Source organism: Centrocercus urophasianus, unplaced genomic scaffold (assembly GCF_019232065.1).
Source record: "Centrocercus urophasianus isolate 14NV4802_14NV808 unplaced genomic scaffold, USGS_Curo_1.0 seq_13, whole genome shotgun sequence".
NCBI classification, from domain to species: Eukaryota; Metazoa; Chordata; class Aves; order Galliformes; family Phasianidae; genus Centrocercus; species Centrocercus urophasianus.
Genome location: NW_024884475.1, coordinates 31729667 through 31748219, shown reverse-complemented (window position 1 = coordinate 31748219; position 18553 = coordinate 31729667). Strand labels below are relative to the sequence as shown.

Here is an 18553-nt window from a genome sequence, read left to right as displayed (position 1 = left end):
GTGACAAGGATGTTACTCTTGCCTAGAAGGTGAGCTCTTGGTGTAATCTCAGAAAGCAGCATTTCCAGCTCCTGTTGTGAGCAGTAGTGTTGAACAAGCAGAGAAGCACAGCAAGCTTTGTTTTGTTCAGATGCTTGCCTGGCAAACTTCTTATCCTCTGTGTGATCCAGCAGGGTTTGTACAAACTTAGGCAGATCCAGTATATTTTTGAAGCAAGGGGAAGTAGTGAAGTGCTATGGCAACTCTGTTCTGACCTTTCTCCTCAATCTATCCATGTAATTTGTTCCTTCAACTGAATTTTGTAGGTTATGCAATATTTTCTTCTTGATGTTTTCTATCCAGCACAGGCTGTCCTGCCTCTTTATGTTGTTACTCGTATTCCAATCCATTTGTGAGGCCCTCCCCTGGTTGGTTTGTTTTCTCAGCAGTGTTTCTTTCCAATCTCTATTTCCAGTCCTAGAGTATAAAAATGAATTGAGTAAACTCTCCTTTCAGTGCTTGCTCATTTGCAAAGGTAATCCACTTTGCCTGAGACATGCTTGCTTTTGCATAGCATATGATTAAATTTGACTCCAATATCTTGCCTGAGATCAATTGCTCATTTTAGCTTTTTTTTCTTTTCTTTTTTTTTATTCCTTCCTTCCCCTAAGCATCTTGGGGATTTTTGTTGTTGATTTTTCTCTGGCTTCATATCACTCATGCGCTACCAAAGTAAACTTGACATTCAAGTAGGATAATGTTATCAGTTTCAGGTTGTACTGTACTGGATACATGCTACTTTATTCTCCTCCTGTCAGCAAATTAGACAGTCTGTACTCATGCAAGACAATACAGTAAGCAAAATAGAAGAATGGTGTGCCTTTTTTGTGTTTATCTGTGTTAATAAAACCTTTTCATTGGTGAGGCAATGGTTAGATTTCTTTTGTAAAGAGTATCTATGTTTCAGCTCAGTGTTGAATACTGCTGAGCTGATACATGTTCTTGCAGAGCCTTGATACAGCTGTCAGTAGTAGACACTGGTTCTGTATTGGTCTTGACTCTAAGATCAGCCAGTCTTTTGAATGTGTGAATATTAGTTATTTTCAGCATGAATTTTAAATCTCAATTTTGGTTAGTACAAATGCCTCACAAATATTGATGTACAGTACTTTTAAGTCCTTAATTGAATTTGTTATACTCAGTAAACAAAACCTACTTTATTTCACTAGATATACTGTCTGTAAATCCATGCTGTCTGGCATTAATTTAATAACTGTTTTTGCTTATATATTAATTGAATCCTCTGAAAATGCTTTCTTGGTCTGGATGTCAAATTACAGATGGCCTGAAAGTTAGGTGGGCTTCCTTTGCAGATTGACACAATTATTAATTTAAGGGGTTTTTTTGGTATTATAGGCCTTATCTTTCCTGCACTGGTAGCTTTTTATCTCTTTACCCAAACCTTTTAGGATTTATGCTATGATTTATTGAGTGCAAAGTGGTACCTGACCTTACTCTCGTGGGAATCATACCAGTAGCAGTAACAAAGCTTGAGAGAACACAGAAATAAATACCAACAAAAGTGTTTTATTTCTTGATAGAATACATGACTACTTTCTTCTTTTGAACTGTCATTTTTTCCAGGCACTGAGCACCAACCATGAATACTAATAACTAAATAATTTTCTAGAATATGATCTGTTTTTGGCATTGCAGACCAAGTCCAGTGATGCCTTAGGTAGTGGTATGCTGACACTAATCAGATTCATAAAGCAGGTGTGAAAGATGCAGTTGGATATGCAAGAGGAGTTTAACTGACAAGGCTTGGGGGCAGAAAAAAGTTTAAGCTAACATGCTAATGGGACTTTTTACTGGTACTATACTGTTCTAGCCAGTATTGTCTGAGTATACAAAGAAGCAAGGCTTGCAGGAAGAAGTAATATAACTTGCTTTTGCTCTTCTTTTCCAGTTAAATTGGTGGATATTGAGCATATCTGCTGCCTTTTAAAAACCTATTCTCATAAATGTGTTCAAAATATCATTTCTCATTTTTCATTAATGTTGGATTATCTGATACGAGAAATTACTTCTAATGGCAAGTCTGCCTTCTGGTACAATATTGCCATTCTTTTTCCTCTTTAAACCCCATCCATAGCTTTAGCAACACTTTCATAACAAGGAGGCTCTGATTTAGAACTGACCAAATTTAGATCTGACCAAATCTTATTTATAACATTGAGACTGAATTTGTTCAAATTCAAATGCTAGATACAAAGTTCTCTACTTGTCCTTCTAGTACCCCTATTTATGTTGTTCCATGTCATTCAACAGTTACTGTACACAAGTTTTTTTAAATTCTCCTGGTTTTGTTTCCAAAACAAACTGAGGACGTTTTGCAAATGTGGGCTTTGGGCTCATAATTTTTGTACTGTGTTTATAAATGTGATTTTGCAGTCTTATTTTGTTAATGCAGATATGAGATAGTCTGACTGTGGCTGCTGTTAGAACAACCAGCCCCTGCATCATCATGTTCTGAGAACCTCTGGATCCTGAAAAATACAGACATTGCTTGTGTTTGTTGTCTTGGGGTAGGCTTTTTCAGGATAAACTTAGGTTTGAGCAGCCTTTACTCTGAGCTGGAACCTGAAAGCCAGCCACTGATTCCTAATCCTTGATCTCATCTGGCCATTTTGTCCTCAAACTTAATGCTTAAAGTGTCAGACTTATGACATGACTTTATCAGACATCTGATTTCACTCACTCAGATTGACAGTTGGGTAAATGTATGTAAGAAGCAGACCCTTTTACTTGGCTTCCAAACTTGATTTCTTCAATACCATGGGAAATACAGATCAGTTCCAAAGGGGAAAACATCCCGAGTTCTTAACTCTTTATTATTTCTCACAGTAAACCTCAGCAGAGGTTCACATTTATTCAGGGATGTTGTCTTCTTTATGTTGTTAGGATTTACTTTGAGCTGGTGAAGATGGCTTTGTCACTTTATTTTATCCACTTCAAAATTTCTGTCAAGTGACCCTCTAAACAGTCCCAGGAGCTGACCTAAAATTTCTGGCAGTGGATTGTGCTGCCACAGGAGTTCTTCTTTGCCATGGTTTGGCTGTGTCTTCCTTTCACTAGCTGACAGAAAGTCTAATTACTCATTTGCAAGTGCACTTATATGAAGTAATTTAGAAAATTGCTTGTGATCAAGGAGTATCATAGTGTCCTGGTTTCAGATGGGACAAAGTTGATTTTTTTTCTTTATAGTGTCTGGTATGATGGTATGTTTTGCTTTAGGAGAAAAAGCATGTTGATAACATGCTGATGATTTAGTTGTTGCTGAGCAGTGCTGTACACAGCCAAGGACGTTTCAGTTTCTCAGCTTCTCATACTGCTCTCCCAGTGAGGGTAGCTGGGAGGGCACAGGGAGTTGGGAGGGGATGGAACCGGGACAGCTAATCTGAATTGTCCAAAAGGGTGTTCCATATCATATGACGTAATGCAAAAGAATCTTGAAAAATGGGGGAGAGTTGGTCAAGGAATAACTGCTGTTCTATGACTAGTTGGGTATCAGTGTGCAGGTGGTGAGGAATTGAGTTATAACAACTTGCATCGCTTGTATTTCATAAATTTATATAAAATTATCATTACTAACATAATTATTGTTACTATTATCTTTTTTCCTTATCCTTTTCTGTCTTAGTAAATAGTTTTTATCTCAACCCACAAGTTCTATTATCCCCCTCCCACCCCTCCCCCTTTTTTTTTTTAAAAAAAAAAAATTTATCCCCCATGCCATTGAGGGGTAAAGCAAATGCTTAGCTGCTGGCCAAGTTAAACCAAAACACTTAGGAAATGGGAGTCATTGTCAAATATTATTTTTCCGTGGTGGAACAAAGATCATCTAGATGCAGATTTTGCAATTGCAGAAAACAGCAGTAGTTAACTTGGAGAGAGATAAAGGATTCACATCTTTGAACGCTTCTTAGTATCTTTTCCTTTTGCCTGCATGGCACTTTGTCAGCTCTATTTTCTTCAGTGCTAAAATTCTCAGTGTTAGAGATTTTGCCTTCTGATATAGATTAAGGAAATCTTTGAAGTAAGGTACATTAGCATATAAGCTCTGGCACTCTTTGGTTACACGTGGGTCAGGATAATAAATGTTTGTTCAGGTGCCCTGTACTAGGAACGTGGTGTTTTCTGTCTTGTCACAATGCATTAATGGTTGTGCCATGTTTTTGTTAAAGTACTTGTCAAATTTCTCTGACCTGGGTTTGTATTTTTTGGTTTCTGAACCCCTAAATTATAAATCTTGAAAGTTTTTTGTTGTTGCCTACTTGAAATCAGAATGAAAGTGTTCCTTGTGTGCATACGAATGTCTGACTCCTTTGAGGGATTTCTCTCTGACTGTCAGATGAAAGGGAAACAGATGAATCATCTGTCACCTATCATGTTAGATACAGCGAGCTTCATCTCTTACAGGTTCAGTTTAAAATGCTTGTTCCTGCTATATGACGAGCATCTGCATTTGGGAGCTGGTATCATGCTTTTGCAGGGTAGCCCATATATTTAGACATATAATTGGATATATTTAGACTGGATATAAGGAAAAATATTTTTACAATAATGCTGGTGAAGCACCAGATCAGGTTGCCCAGAGAGTGGTGGATGCCACATCACTGGAGACATTCAGAGTCAGGTTGGATGGGGCTCCAAGCACCTGATGGATTTGTACATACTTCTGTTCCTTGTAGGGAACAGAGTAAAGAGGAGTAAATATCTTTAAAGGTCCCTTCCAACTGAAATGATTCTATGATTTAATGTGGCTTGTATCTGGGCAGTGAATCTGGAAAACTCTAAATATGGTGAATTTACTACGTGTTGGTGAATTGTGCAGTTGCCCTGAACATTATATTCTTCATTTATGTAACATTAATTTCTTCATTGATATGAAGAAAATTTTGGGGATTAATTGTACATATGTAAGCCATCTGTGCAGTGGCAGTGCATGAAGTAAGTATAACAGCCATTCTCCAGGACTCTTGCACACTGTCTGCACAAATGGCTAAGATAATTTTCTGTCTGGAAAAAAAAAAAAAAAAAAAAAAAAAAGGTAGATATCTATTTTGGAAAAACAGAACACATTTAGACTACCTAGAATGTATGGTAACTTTTTTTTTTATTTTTTTTTTTTTTAAACAGAGAGTGATTCTGTATGCAAACAAAAGTATATTTTCTTATGTACTTACTATACTGGGACAGATTATATTATTTTCCTATACTATTTTTTTCCTGTGGCTTAAGATGGAGTTTACTTTGGCTTTCGAATGAAATTAAATGTCTGCAAAAATAACCCAAGAATAGAACATCTCCTTTTGTGGACTATCGAATGTGTCCACGTATCAGAGAGATCCTAACTTTTGTTTTTCCTGGTTCTGCTACATTTAAGCTCTCATTTGCAATAGTGAATTAACGTAGGAGTTTGAAATTGATTATAAAAGAAGTGGATGACAGCTTGCTTTGGCTGTAAAGCTGCATACTCATATTTTTGGCAGTAGGAAAAAAGGGCTGATTAGAAGAATCTATTTCCTGTATGTTTAAATATAAACCAGATACTCAGTCATGAAAAAGGTCATTCACTATTTTCCAAAGACTTTTTTCCCCCCAGTGTGAAATGGTAGTTTGAATGAAAAATTGTGCAATGTATTAGTCCCCTTACATAGAAAGTAAGCATCAAGAAAAGGCAGTTGTACTAATTCTTTCCTTCTTTTGTGGATTCAGATTGTTTCTGGCTTTAAACAGACAATTCCCTAATGGCCACACTAGTGGTTTTAAATTTTCATAGCAAAAGTGAAAACGTAATTGCAGTAAGTGAGTATCAGACAGATTTCAGTTCAAGCAGCATTTTCTGGGACTTCCATTTTTACATCATTTTTCAGGAATGAAAGTCTGATCTATTACTGTAGGTGATGTGAATCCTACCTGTTGGTAGGATTTCTTACAGTCTTTTTGAATATTTATGTTGCCATTCATATTTAGATATGAGATCAGATTTTTTCCAATTCTAGGATGTGAGGACTTCTATCTGGTGCTCCTCTTCCCTAAGCCTGTGTAGAACTGCTGCTGTTGTTTTTTTTTTTGTTTTTGTTTTTGTTTTTGTTTTTTTGTTTTTTTTCTGAGCTGTTTGAGTGGCATGGCTCTGAGTAGCAAGGGGATCTTAAGTAGTCAGGAAAAAAGATTGACTGTGGGTAATAATTGAATACACAGTATCAGCCACATTCAGCTACTTCTTTTGTTCCAGTGAATTACATAATCGGATTTTTTATGACATGATAGGAGAAGTGTAATATGCACAGGCCTGTTTATCTAGAGAATCTCTGCTTTCTAAGAAGGTTTTATGAAGTAGAAGCAACTTGATGTTCCTGGTGGTTCTATGGCCAAACTGACATCCAGGAACAGAAGCAATGGAAGAGCTGGAGGTGCTGCACTTGATGAATATGATCAGGGCTACTGTTTTTATCCCAACACATGTTCTGTAATGCTTTTCAGAGTGGGTCCTGCCTTCCCTTCTGTCTGAAAATAACCAGCACTCTGTGCTACAGGTAACAGTTTCAGAAATGTATAGAGCTTCTGCTGAAGGAGGAAGGGTCATTACCTTTATGTGTTAAGGAAGAAAAGAGATATATAGAAAAATGCTGATAGTACAGGTTGTGCTGTGATGAGCAGCTTGATGCTTTTTCAGTCCTGTCCCTCAGTGCTATATGAATCCTCTTTTGAGACAGATGTAGCCCTCTTCCACCTAAGAGGAGTTATAACTGAGTGTCTTGTATCTAAGAATAATTTATGAAGGGACCATTGAATGGCAGTCTTCCACAGAAGTCACAGGAGCAGCAAATGAAGGATCCATCTTGTTCATTCTAACCTACTTCCTATGGTTTAGCATAAGAATGGAAAAAAAAGCATTCTATAATTATATTGATGTTTGCTATATGAATTGTGACTTGAGGATGCAAACTTGAAGGCAAACAATGATACAGAAACACATGGTTGTGTTTTGAGTTGCTCACATTGCAGTTATGTGGCTGCTAAACATTCTTCAAATGCAGGCTTGTTGTTTCCATTAAAGGATTTTACAGGGCTCCATATGCATCATATCTTACTAAGCTTACCATCTTGGATCTTAGAAAGGGCTTTGAGCACAATGCCAGGGCCCCCAAGGCACAACTTATACAGTCTGTGGGTGGGCTGGGTGAATCTGATGCTCATTGCCTACAGACAGACCTATATGCAAGTATCCCTGGATGGGACTCAAAACTCCTCATGGATGACTATGTCTGGAAAAGTATGCTCAGAGTATTTATTTCATTGGTTTGAAGTCAAGGTGAAGGCTGCAGCTGGAATGGTTTTCAGGGTGGGGCAAGCTGTTTCCCAGCATGGGTGGCACCTCTGTGCTGCAATGGTAGCATCCCCAAGTGCAGAAACCTCTAACCAGCCTAATGTGGTACAGTTGTTTGAGGGAAGTGTGTCCTGCTTAAATGTAGACAGACTTCTTGTTCGGGAGCTGTATGGGCAGATAATACAACTTGATCAGTTCTCTGTTGCCTGCATAGTCATGGGTACTTTAGGGCACATGGGCACAATTAAAGGATTCACCAGCAACTGAAGGAGACCCTTAATGCACAATATGGCTGATATTTTTAGTATTGACATTCTGAATAATAGATATTTCTATTTTGAAGACTAAATTTTACAGTATGAGGAGAGGAAAGCTAAATGGAATAAAGACGCACAGCATATTTTTTCCTCAATGAACACAGAGTTAAAATCAGCTGCTTACTAAACTCCACTCAGAGATTAGGTCAATGAAGATACAAAAACAATAAGCTTTTAATATAAAGATAAAATATTCTACTTCTTTATTTTTAAAGAAACAAAAAACACCCTAGAGATTATATGCAAGCAAGAAACACATGAAAGTGCCTCCTAATATAGAGGCTTGATATTCTGTTGAACTTCAGGTGGGAAGATGAAAGGCCTCTGATAAAGAGAAGAGAGAAAACAAGCAGCTCTGGCTAAAACCAAGCTTTACCAGATCATTGGAGAGGATTTCGGAATGTAGGGCAGTGTTGAAAAGACGTTGTCAAGTTAAATTTTTTTTCTATGTAATTAATTAACAAAAAAAGAGAAAGCTTATAGTTTTTTCATGTTCACCGGTGTTGTAGTTCTGTTCTGTAATACTTTTATGTTTCTCTATGCTGATGCAGTTGATACACAGAAGGAGGAAAACTTAGAAAATAAGGGGCATTATTGTAAGAGGAAAAGGTAAGTGCAAATATAAGGCTGGAACACACTTGAATCTTTTCATCATGTGGAAAAAGCCAGTTACGACTCAGCAATTGCTTTAGACCCTCTAATTTATTTATTACATGAAGGCTACAAGAAATATTAACCAACAAATAGAATGTTTTATTTTTGCATTATTATTATTTAGCTTTGCATGTTGATTCATCTGACATTGCTGCGGTGTACCACCAAGACAGAAATGGCCTGATTCCTTTGGCATGATTGCTCTATGATGCAGTGCACTGCCTGGTTTGCTTGATACTACTACTAATGGGAAAGGAAAGAGGAAGAAGGAGGAGGAGCAAAGAGGAATAGGAGACTATGAGTTTGCCATGAATTTTCCCTCTCCTCAAAGGGCTCTCCTGTCCTTTACTAACTAGTCACCTTTCTGCACTGCATTATAGGACTTGCCGTGTCCTTGGCCTGTTGCTGGTTACACTGGCACTTGGGGCACCATTTATTCCTGCTGCAAAATCACTGTGGGCAGAGTAACTGTGCTGCTGCTCCTGGCACTAGCTACCAAATCTGTGAAGCAGGAGTGCCTTCCTCTGAATGTAACAGGAATGCAAAGCTCTGAACATTTTCCAGTAAGTGTGATCCTGCTCACTTTCAATGACCAGGATTATCTGTTTATTTGATTCAGTTTTGTATAGATTAATTTTCTTTTTGTAATGATTTTTGATGTGAAAGAACTGAAATTTTACATTCACTGCCAGATTTGCTCAGATTTCATGATGAAGGTAATTCATAGGTTTTGGTAGTGATAGAAATTAATTATTTTCTCAAATATTGAAAGACAATTTTGCATTATGCAGGCTCTGTAGGACAGAGTGCAAACTTACTTAGGGGACAGACTCCAAACCTTTTATTTCCATAGCAGAGCAGTTTCTCAGCCTGTTCATGCTGGAACATCAAATGAAGAGCATGCTGGTGCCAGCTGGGATGGGAGGCATCCGCCGCTGCTTGGGGTTGTGTTTCAGTTGACAGGTGGAAGTCAGGATGGCAATGAGAATGTCTTTGATGCAGTATTTAACATGTGCCCTTTTCCTAAAGGGGGAACATCAAACAACAGGAAGCAGCTTCCTTGATTCTAAAACAAAACCTGGCTTCTCAGCCTGCCTTCTGTGCAAAAATCTGCCCCTCTTTTTTTCAGAGTGGGAACAAACTTGTTATTTTCCTGCTGTGCATTGAAATCCATGTTGATTTTGCTCCTCTGTGAGAGCATCACATAGGAAATGGAGCTGGATCCAAGCCAGCTCCTAGTCTCTGAGGTACACCTGTCCTTTTACAGAGGGGAGAGAGTGAAAGACTCCTATCCCTCCTGTGTATTTTATACCTTGTCTTTGCTTCAAGCAAGGAAAGTAAATCCTGGAGTTGGGAAACCTGGCCACAGACCAGAGTCTCTTGCATATTTCTTTTATTGTCCCTGTGAGCGATGTGTTTCGAGACCCTGGCAGCTCCCATTATGAATATAAACCAGATCACACCAGGTGGCCCAAGAACTGCAGTGTTTTGTTGAACAAACCAGTCATAGGGAGCAGAAATGTAGCTTACTACTTGCACCAGACTTTGTGCTGTGGCTTTCGTTGTCTCAGTGGACATCAAAAAAAAAGTCTGTTTAAATGGTCCTCTATTTAGCTGGGTGGCCGGTACAACATCAGCCTTGGAAGCAGTTGTTATTGCTCGCACTTAAGCCTCATCTAAGATATTGAGAAGGTAAGTACTGAAAAATAAGGATTTAGGGGTTGGGACTAGATCCTTCCATGGTTCTGTCTTCTACCAGTCTGGTATGTTTCACTTCAACTGAACTGTATATTTTCTATACTGTAAATCTAAAGCATAATTAACTTATAAAAGGAGGCAAGAGAAAATACAGATTATGTAGACTAAAGGAAAACATTACATGTGGAACCATACTTTTCTTTTTGAGATATTCCTTGTGATTCAGAAAACTGAAAGCAATGGAGGATATAGGAAGCGTATTTAGTTGTGTTTGTGTAGGTGACCTAACATTTGCAGTTGCTTGGTGTTGTGAATGTAGGCTGCTTTTCAAGCTTGGATATAGCAGAGCAATCTTTCTGTTGTTTTTAATGTAGGCATATAATATTTTGGTTTGGAATTCGGTAATGCAGCATGTGTGCACAATATATTCAGAACAATATAAGTCAGGTTCTGTGCTTTCATTTTTTTTTCTAATGCTATGTTAATTAGTCTGAACCATCTTGTTGAAATGTATTCAAGGTCAGCACTGCATGCTGAGCTGCTGGTGTTACTGTATTACTTTTCCTGTTAAGGCTTGCTTGATTTGAATGAAGAGAGTGCAGCCACCTGGCAGTGACACGCTGCTTACCCAGTACTTCTGCTTCTGAATGTCAGGGAATCATACAGCAGCTGCTGGCAAGCAAACGCTTTGCATGTTACAGCATTCATGCTTTTGCTAGTGGCTTGATCACAAAATCTTTGTCATCCAGGACAGTGTAAGTAGACGTCTCATGAAAACTGAAATGAATCAAGCCACAGAAGTTATGATTAAATTGTTTGCTCATATGACTACTTTAATGCTTGTAATTATGCAGAATGTAGTGTTAGTTAAGTATATTTGTAATGAGCTAATAGAATGAAAAAATCCCTGTGTTTTAATACATTATATCATATGTTTGATCTCTTTCCGTGAACATGGGAAATCAAACTGCATGAGTGTGTTCTTCTGTTGCATAAAGGAGAGAGCAAATAAGAAGTTGTTCCTCTTTCACTTATGTAAGTAGGTTCCATATTAGCAAGTAGAGGGGAGAAGGTGAAATATTTTTATGCCTGTAAGCTAGACTTCAACTAATACAAGTGCTGTTATGTGTAATCTCTTAATTTATGTGGGTAACAAACTCAAGGGTGAGATGACCCAGATCTGATTGCGATCTCAAACCAGCATAAAGCAGATGGACAGCAGCAGCTCTGTGTGCAGCCACTGCACTGGTATCAGCCTGAGATCAGGATCAGAAACATTTACATATTCGAGATAAGAAGGTGAAACTTTATATTTTGTTTTTCTAGTTTTGAAAGAACTGTAAAGGAAACCATATCTTAAATGAGTTTCTACCTTTCATTTTCCTACCATTTTTCTTGTACTGTGAATTATGAAAAAAGGCTACGTTTTTTTGCTCTAACATTCCAACTTCAGAAAATGAACTTTCTCTGATCAGTACCTCTGCTACTGATGGTGTACAGTTAGGACTCTATAATAAGTATACAATAGGGCATCTCTACTCTTTGGACAGTGAACAGGATATTCAGAACTGAGCAATGTCAGCATCTGGAATTAGCACTTGTTACCTCTGCATTTGGGACAGACAAACATACTAATTTAATGATGAATTTTTGGCTCTCTTTAATTTTGAAATGTGGGGAAATAACTGTGAAAATTATACCCTAAGAGAAAAAAGGCTCTTAGCCTTTGCTCAGTTACAATGGGTGTCCTTAACCTAAAGTCATGAAGTATGGGATTTTCTTATGGAACTGAAGGTACCATATGAATGCAGATGAAGATTCAAACAAATTAGTTAGCTAAAATAAATAATAAAATGTGACCAGGAGGTGTAAGGCAAGGCTGCAGCACAACAGGATATTAGAATTATGCAGCCTTTTAAAGGAAGGTAAGATAATGCAGAGGCAGTGCAGCAGATTTTAGAATTGAGGTAGGCATCAGATTATGCTTCCTTCTTATATGGTTTTAGGTAAATAACTGAAACTCTAGTCTTCAATTTCCCATATATGAATGCAGTGAAATAGTGTTTCCTACTTGCATTAGAAAAGTGAATGTTTGTTTCTCAAAAAATTGTGTAGTTTATTAACACCGTATATGTTTTTATGTGGAGCAGGATGTTAAGATATGCCATTTGAAGAAATGTTTTTGTGGCCTGCTGAAAGGAAAATCTTTTCTTGAGTCCAAATTGAAATTCTTACGTGTGAGCAACCTTTATCTATAAGGTGGTTCAATAAAAAGTTATCAAATAAATGTTGTAGTTTGTAGGGGATACTGAAGAAGTACTTGTTTTTCTCGGGGGCAAATTTTTTGTACCCTACTTTTATATTATAGCACTCCATTGCTGAGAATCTTATTAACATAATCATCCATTACTTTTTTAAATTTCCAGATAGGATGTGTTTTTATTTCATATGATCAAATTTTGTGTTTGGATTACCTGAGTGTATATGTGAAAATAATTACTGTGCAAATTACTTGGTAATCTTCCATACAGTTTCACCAGAGGAAGCAAAAAATATAGGAATAAAAAATAAATAAACAAAGGAATTCAAATTTGAGGCCACCTCCCATTTCTAGTTTTTTTTGTTTGTTTGTTTGCTTGTTTGCTTTGGTCATATTGAGTACAAAGCAGAAACAAAACTTGGAGAGGCAGAACAGACAGGAATGTGTACCAGTGTTGAGTGGCTGTCCTCTCAGTTCCTTTCAAACCAGCACATACCTCTGGGGCAGAGATCCTCTATCTGAAAACAAAACTTGGACAAAGTGCAAATCCTTCATTTCCTGAAATCTCTTTGTTTAGGCCAACAAACATGCAGGTCAGCGTGGAGGTTATGGAACTGAAATTGAACACCATCTCCTTTTTCTTGGTCAATGAAGTGTAATTTGAGTCTTCTGCTTGTGTATCCTGCTTGCAGAACTGTCTCTGAAAACAAAGACTGGACACTGGTTCCTGGAGATATCCGAGCATGAAATGCTTTTACTGCCAATGGTCAGCTCAGTGCTGTGCAGTTTAAGGAGGCTGTGTGTAAATTTGCTGTGTTGGTTAAAGTGTGGTTAGAGACAACTTGTGCTGTTGCTGTGTAGCTATCTTGAAAGAAAAATAAAGGAATGAAGTTTGAGGTCTGCAAATGTTCAGTATCTTATAACAGCTCTTCTTGGGCTGGCAATAAGTGAATCTCTTTAGAAAATCAAGTCCGCAAGGAGTCTTCAGTGGCTGATAACTGTGAAGTTTTACACAAGACTGGCCCCAAATACAGATTAAGGAGCAGTAGATATAATTGCCATTGATATCTAGTGGTATTTTCAGATGTGTAAGAAACTGAATTTGTAACTTGTGCTTTATCTGGGAGATACAGCATACAAATATGTATGGTGTTTTGACTTGAACATCTTTGCTGTGTCTCTGCACGTTTTTAGATAGGGAGAAACTAGTGGATAGAAACTGCTGCCAATAGTGTTTTGTTTAGCCACATTTCAGGATGCTAATTAATAATTAGGTTTTACTGATTATTCTCTAGGATGAAATTAGATCTATACTTTAAGCAAACATTTTTGCTTGTTTTTACTGATGGGTTTGTTAGATGGGATTTGAGTGCATCTGGGCCCAATCATGTACCTCTTCCCCAAGTGCCTAATTCAATTGATTGGGTTGTTTAGTAACAAGAAATAGGATGTTAGCGGGATCTTAATTGTTTAATCTAACCACGACACAGTCATTAGGAGTAATATGTAGAGGTAGATCAAAGCTTGCATCTTTGTGTTTGAACAGAAATGCTAGAGAAGGAAAGAGGTACTTCTTACTAGTGAGTCAGTATGTGATATTGTACAGTTCTTGCCGAAGAATTGCTACTTGGCATAACTCACATGTAAAAGTCATGCCACGGCATAGTAACAAAAAAATTAGCTGTCAGTTTTCTCATATGTGATTGAATTACAACGCTCATGTTAAAAGTTGATGTAATTGATATATCCTTCTGTTCTATTATAGGTTACACCCGTTTTACTTAGGCTACAAGACAAAGATTTCTTGAAAATTGAGATCTTCAGGTAAGGACAGAACTCATTTTTAAACAAATGTGGACTTAAGAAAGAAAAATATTGCCAACATTAACTGAACACAGAGAGTAGTTACTGTTTGTGATCTAGGCTTTGAAAAGCTGAAGAAAAGTCACTTGAGATGCGTTGAAAGTGGTGCAAGCTGTAGAAAACAGACTACTTGTAAAAGACACAGATATACACTTTTGGATGGTTTTACTATTTTGAGTGCTTTGTACCTAGCATATCTTTTGAGGAAGGAATGGTAAAGAGCTGTCTTCGGACAGAAAAATGAGAGTGGGCTGAGAAGGTGCGTCATGGGTAGCTTTCTGATACCAGGTTTTAGCAAAATGACTGTGCAGATTTTTTGTTGTAGTCTCTCTCTTATGTTTTGGGGAGCTTTGGTGGACTCAAACTTTGTGTTCAGGAACTGTTCTTAGTCCCCTAGGGATTGTTGCTAAATAATAGCAAGTCCAGTAACTGAAGTTGTCCTTGTTTGACTGATGTCTCCCCTGGGATAAACAAGCAGTAGCTCTGCAGAGCGAAAAATCAGCAGCTCTTTGTTTATACAATCTGTTAAAATGCCTGCTTTGTGCATAAGAATTCAGGCATTTTCAAGACAACTGTTGAAAGATTAAATATTTTTTTTGTTATGGGAACAGTCCCAATTTGCTGGAGATGGCCATGTAATGGCGCATACCTACAGCTGACATAAAACGTAAGTCTTTATACTTTCTCACATTTCTCACATAATGGGAAGGGAATTGTGCGTATTTTTACTTCTAATACAGACTAGTACAATGCGAGTGAGCAGTTCATGTATTTATGAGTAAGAGAAAAATCCACTAGTATGATAGCCATTTGCAAAACATATGAAGTTAGTGTTTAAAACTTTCAGTGCGGCATTCCAAGGGAATTAAAACTTTCTGAGCTGCTTGATCTGCAGAACCTTTGCCATCTTTTCAGTTTATACTGCTTATAAACATATTTCTCATCTTAAAGCTTGTAAACACAATACAGAAAGTTTTTGAAATTGGATAATTAAATCTTTGCATAAATAGATAACTCTTCTTGACCCCTTAATATTCTGTTACCTTGCTGAAGTATCATAAAGAGCCTGAAATAGAAAAACTGCGTTGAAACTCCTTTGGGCTTGCATTCTTGGAACATATCCTAGAGCAATTTCATGACTTAATTTGCATTTGGTGTTGGGGAATTTATAAGGCTCTGGTGCTTTGTTACTTGTGCCTAGGTTTTGAAAGGAGAAGAATGAATGCCTGTTAAGTTCGAAATAAAATTGAAGCCTTTTCTTATAAAAGTGGATGTGTTACCATTGAGGTGCCAGTTAGTTCATGGAGGTATTCAGAACACTAGAAGCTATCTTATCTTCCAAAGCTTACAAGTTATAGAAATTAAGGACAAACTTTTCAATTTTAATATTCATTTTTATAGAAATCAGTTCTACAAAATTTTTAAGACCATTAAAAGTAATCCATTGCTTTTCTGTTGTTTCCTAAATCTTTGTCTTGCGTTGGCTATGGAAAATGATTATTTTTTCTTGTTAGGTATTCAAGTAGGTTTTAAACTAAATTTTAGAAATATTGCATTTTACAATAAACTTTTTAAAATGCAGCTTATTTTGAATCCTTTAAAGGTTACTGATTTGTTTACACTGTGTAGCTGTAAGATAACAAATGCTGGCCCTGCTTCTTCATTATTCTTGTTTGTCCGCTTGTCTGCTTGAAATAAAGAATACGCAAGTAATATTACCAATTTAATTGCATGAACATCGACATTGCATTTGATTGTACATCTTTGTAGATGTAGATGTCTTTACTGCTTCACAATGAGGGTCTTCTGAAGGTCGTAGAGTTATTCTATGTTTAAAATGCTTCTTGGAATGAGGAGTTATTTTTGACATCTTGCATTGTAAGTTAGGTCACTTCAGTCATTTTAGAAAGAAAATACACTAGTAAGTTGAGCACAGAAAGAACTGTGAATAGGTCCATACTTGTTCTGTGTAATTCTTTGTAATGTTCCTTTTAGTTACTTTTTTGCATTAAACTTGCAGATGATACGATAATCTTGAAATTATTTCAAAATGCTGTAGAAGACTGTCCAGTCTTTGACAATAGCATTTTAACAATTTACCACTCACAACTGAAACCAAACAAATTTTAGCGACCGTTTACATTTTGAACTCACTTCTGTTGTAAAGGTTGAAGTAACTCTGTGTTGTATGGCTGTTGTCTGTCATTGCTTTGCAAATATAGGAACTGTTGAACTTCAAAGGCTGTGTATAAATATACTGCACTAAGTCTTGTTTCTTTTTCCTGTCATTTATTATCGACTTTTACAGTAATAATAGGTCTGGTCTTTCATGCATTGTACATCTGAGAAACCCATTTGAGCTTGATTTTGCTTTGAGAAGGATTTAAGCTTAATCATGGTATTCCACAGGTATTTCTTTCATGGAGAGAATAAATTATGTAATAACAACTATTAATGATAATGTTAAACCTAATAACTTCAACAGCTGGAATGATTTTTCTGCTAATATTTCACATGGAACCAATACAGCTGAGATAAGGTGTGCCTGGTTCCTCTTATTCCTTATGAGTCATCAGCAGAGCTGAATATCCAACCCCAGCCCTGCAAGCAGCCATTATTGTGGAATCACCTTGGCAATGTTCAGAAAAATGTTGTTCCATAGCCTGGGCTTGAAACCACCCCGATTCCTGAGCTGGCTTTTAGTAGTTCCACAGAGAGTTATCTTAACGGAGAAAAAGCACCTGAATTCTATTTGCTTTGGGTAGGAAAGACCAGGGAGGTTGTGGAGGAAGGAGGAGGAGGTAGCTGCCATGTGAATGAGCTTTGTAAGCTGGTGTCACAGGCAGGGTTGTGGGGAAAAAAAAAAAAAAAAGCGGTATTCCAAGGGAAATGGGAGGGTGAGGACAGGACTGTAGGGGGAGAACTAGGGGAGGGGAGAAGGGCAGTACCTTTGGTGGCAACCTGTCAGCTCCACTCAGCTGTCTTTCAAAAATGCTACTTGTATATTGGGAGAAGTCTTCTGGTCTGCTGAGAATAAAAGAGTGAATGATGCTTGAGCACCAGACCCCATGAAATATCTCCATCGTATCAGTTCTGAAGGATCATATTCCCATAATTTCCCTCCAGCTCAGAATTCTTTCGGAGACTCCTGTTCTCCTGTTCTTCCTTCTCTTCAATCCTTTTGGCAGATTCAATTTGCATTGCGCTCTGGGGAGTTAATTAATTTCCTGTTGGCCCAGACTACAAACCCCTGTACTAAGTGTTGGCGTGTTGTGTTGCATATCGGTGTTGATAAATCTTATTTTTGCATGTTTCAATTACGGCATGTTTGATGTGCTGGAAGATATATCCAAGTGGTGTGTGCTTGCTGAATAAGTGGCACTCAAATGTGAAATCTACTTTAGTAGCAGTGAATAATCTTACCCTGTTATAGAACTCAGAGACTTTATAAAAGCAGTTTTTAATTATGTATCTTAGTATTGTAACTTAAAATTAAACTTTCTGAAATTGGAAATCCAGATTTGAGCTGACATCATAACATGTGACCTTCAGTAGTTATTGAAAATTGAAAAATTGAAAGCATGAGACAAGGGCATTAATTGCTGAATGGTTTATAAGCGTGCCCTGGATGTTCATCTTAAGTGTTAGCACTATTTTATTATATACGGTAATAGTTATCATTTATGGATACTATGTGTGCCTGAGATAAGGCATTCAAACTCATTTTACTCACCTCTAGCTCAAATCTTTTGAACTTTCAATTAAATACATAGAGCTACTTGCATATATAACCTATTGCTTTTAGCAGATCTGGAAATGTGAGCAAAACAGTGCGGATCTGATTTGGCAGCTAGGCTTGTTGACTCTGGGATTTGTATGCAGCCAGTTGCAGGAGAAAGTGTTAAATGAATGTATCTGTAAATTTATATTCTTTTATTATTAGCAATTTGAATTTTTGTTTGCTAGTAATCCTTACAAAGAAATCTTGAAATCTGGTTGGCAACTATCCTGCAGAAATGGTTGCTGCAGTCTTCAATACAGTTTAATAGAGTGCAATGTCTTGTGTGATATGTGTAACTGACAAGGGCTGTAATCAAACTTATTTTCAGGTGACTCGATAGTTATAACTTTAAGCCAATTTGCAGCTACATTCATTTTTTTGGAGTCTCAAGATATTTTCCTTAATTTTGTTTGTTGCTGGTATTCTATAACTGACATAATAAGGTATAAAATTTGATAGTTTGAAAAAGAAGTTTAAGACTGTCATATTAACATTTACTCAATTTCAAATCTAGAATGCTTATTTCTAAAATATATTCACTTTGCATGTAGCCTTGTCTGTGTATTTCAGAATATCCAAGATTTGAAATCATATGTAGTTGACTT

At 37.1% G+C, this 18553-nt stretch overlaps 1 protein-coding gene across 1 annotated transcript in view; it reads left to right on the top strand.

The window, feature by feature from the left end:
• BMPR1B (bone morphogenetic protein receptor type 1B) overlaps positions 1 to 18553 on the top strand; it is a 232785-nt gene that overhangs the window by 75199 nt on the left and 139033 nt on the right. The window contains exon 2 of the mRNA XM_042812107.1: positions 14070 to 14128. The gene's annotated coding sequence lies outside the window, so the exon portion shown is untranslated. The remainder of the gene's footprint in view (positions 1 to 14069; positions 14129 to 18553) is intronic.